We start from the raw sequence: 3317 nt of genomic DNA on the forward strand, positions 1-3317 counted from the left end.
GGAAAACAAATACATGCATGTGCATTTGCTTTTAGACTGCTTGTTGATTTTGATTTAGGACAGTGCATCTAGTGTGTTCTCTTTGCTCTATGTTGAAAGGATTTCACTTCTCTTTCCTTAGTAGCTAGGATTTTCATTGCAAAAATAAGAGTAAATGACTGTTTATCATCTTATATTGCATATTTAGGAGTTGTATATCTACATCACGCGATGAATCTTAAAGGAAAACTTCTTAAGAAAGATCAACTGTAAAATAATTCAATGAACATAAAAACGCTTTGGAACCTAACGCACAACATCTAGAAGTCTAGCCTAGAGACATATTCTAGCGTCGTAAAGCCTGGTAACTGTCGCTTTCATTGTAGGTTGGGTGATTCCTCCTCTTTGAGATGACAAGTGCCAGTACAGACTTGTGCTCCCACGTACCATCAAGTATATATTGGGAGACCACAATAGGCTATATCCTTTATCCTTAAGAAGCCGTTTCTACTGCCCTATCGATCGCAATGCACTGAACACAGCATTCAGGAAGATTGACTGCCGTACCATAAAAAGTATTCTGCAGTTTTGCAATTGGTTTGGTAATCCCTCTGTCTAGATTTCCAGAGCAGTCTCTTTCATTCCTTTTCAGACTCCTTAAAGGAAAAAGTCCATCTAAGAACTTGTCACTTCAGGCTCATTAAAAATCGAAGGCGACTAGAGTCATCTTTAGCTTTTTCTCGACTCTTAAAAATTGAAAAAGCAAGTTGTGTCGAAGCATCTAAAATTCTTCTAATTCAGAATAACATTTCTCCCCTCTTATTTTGAGTTGATCAAATAGTCCGCAATCGTGGAAGAAAGTCAATCAAAACCCCATCGTTCGCGGAGACTGATGAGTTAGCCATCTTTGACTCCAAAAAAAAAACCATTCCGGGCCAACAAAACTCGTTTAACTGGGTCAAAGTCTCTTGGTTTGTTTGAAACTTGTGTTTCAACATCCTCTCAGACTCCAGCTACTCCAACCATTTCTGGTATCCCTGCCTCTACAGAATAAGATCTGCAGTTACAAGAGGACATTAGAACTGATACTAGTGTAACAGTAAACACTTCTATTCCTGAACCAGCTCCATCTAGAGTTGATTCGGAAGGTGTTACCGCTCCAGAATCTGTCGCTGCAGAGTCTCTACCTTCTTCGGCACCAGAAATATTTTACAGACCTGACAGTCTACCTCTTCCACCTGGATTAATAGCTATAGAAGAGATTATGGAGGATCTTCCATCTAGTACTCCATTGCATTTTGGATCTAGGATCTACCTACATCCTTCTACTTCAAAAGTTAGCACCCCTTCATCACAAGTTCTTGCAGAATCGCTAGGAAGTCTTTTGGATAGACTCGATATGTCTGGACAACCATCAAAATCTAGGACTGTGTCATCTGATATAGCGGTAGTAGAACTTCCTGCTACCACTTTGATGATGTTCGTTGGCATAACATCTATCCCAACTAGCTCTCAACCGCTAGAGGGAATCCACCCAGGGATTGTTTCGACATTATGGTCTGTTCCCGTTTGTTCGTCCGGAATAATATCTGGAATTTCTTATGTTGAGTCTCAGCAAATTGATCCTTCACAACAATATCAATTTGGGCAATCCGGTCTCCAAAGGCTGATCTTCCCTGTCAGCACTGGATTGCCGCCATATGGAGGGTAGTATGCCCTTTCAGTGTTCCCTCTGGGAGAATAACCATATGAGAGTTCTCAACCAAATTTGGGTCAAAATGGAATCACATCCAGTGGTTGGGTGCCAATACTGCCTCAACAACCAAGAATTGTATACTCAATGCAACCGAGTCTACCTGTGTCAAATATCCCCACTACAATAGCTATTGTGACAGTGTCGCAAGTACAGGCATTACCTGTTGTGATAGCCTCAAGTTTCTCAGGTCATAATACAACAACCGCAACCGCAATCGCCAGTTAGTGGCTCCTTAACTGGAGTGACTCAGGCTCAAACGGGTATTATTACCCCTCATCTTGGTCAAACATCCAGTATTGGGCAACAACAAATGGTTTCACAGCCATGGTTGGTGCAACATCGACAACCGCAATTCCACCAAGCTTACCAAGGACCTGAGCAACAAAGCTTTGCAGGTAATGGGCAGCCGTATATTCAAATTGGTTATCATCAATCATCGCAAATTGGTTATGCCCAGCAACCTTATCAAAGTTATCAGCATCAAATGCACTATGCTAGTATGCAAAGACCCACTACTCAGGCGATCCCATCTTATCCTAGGTACGCTTCGTCGAACCTGAATCAACAGTTGCCCTTCATGGCGACTTTAGAGTTACCAAATCTAAATCGGCTAACGAATGATCCAATCACTTATGCCCCTTGGTGGCCGTCGATTCCTCATAAACTTCTATCAGATATTCTTAAACTCAATGGAAATCCAGGTGAAGGTCCATCGAATCATGTGATGACTTTTCATCTATGGTGTTCCTCCAACACCCTAAATGATGATTTGATTAGGCTTCACCTTTTTCAGTGAACGTTAACTGGTCCGGTAGCAAAGTGGTACATCGAATTGCCTAGAGCTTCATTTGATAACTTCAGTGCCCTTGCCACCACCTTTTTAACCCATTTTCAATTACCAATAAGGTAGAAAACAGGAACAGAGCTTCTTACCAATTTCAAACAGACGATGGCCACTCACATATCTGATCATATTCATGAATGGCAATGTCAATGTAGAATGGTAAAAACATATGTCCCTAATCAACTACTAGCTGAATGGTTTATTAAGTCCTTGTTACCTTCTATTACAAAAGATGTGGCAAAGGGAGGAGTCATCACTGAAGAGCAGGTCATTGCTCGTGCGCAATATCTAGACTTGATCTATACTCAGTCTGGCATGCTCTATGACAAAATCCCTGATGCTCCAAGGCCAGAATTTTTCGTTCCTCCTCCTCCTAAATCAAACAAAGACTCTCATGTCGGAAATGGCATTATAGGTATGACAAGCACGAAATCGACAAAGGATACAACTAAAAAATCCTGTAAGATTTTTGGTCAAAATGAAAATGAAGAACTTCAAGCCTCAGTGGTTAATGCCGTGTCGATCGACAAAGGCAAAGAACTGAAGCAACCAGGGGGCAAGAAGAAAGGGAAGAGCAAAAAGAAGAAACAGGATGATTCATCTACTAAAAAATCTTCTTCAAACCCTTCTGGGCAAAAGAAACCTAGTCAGCCTTGCCTCATATTCGATGAGGATCATTGGACGAGAGATTGTCCATATAAAGGTAAAGTTAAGAAAATCTTTAAGAATTCAAGAACT

This window comes from Pinus tabuliformis, chromosome 2_1 (genome assembly GCF_031772625.1).
Source record: "Pinus tabuliformis cultivar Carrire ecotype Pingquan chromosome 2_1, CPIR1, whole genome shotgun sequence".
In the NCBI taxonomy this organism is placed as follows: domain Eukaryota; kingdom Viridiplantae; phylum Streptophyta; class Pinopsida; order Pinales; family Pinaceae; genus Pinus; species Pinus tabuliformis.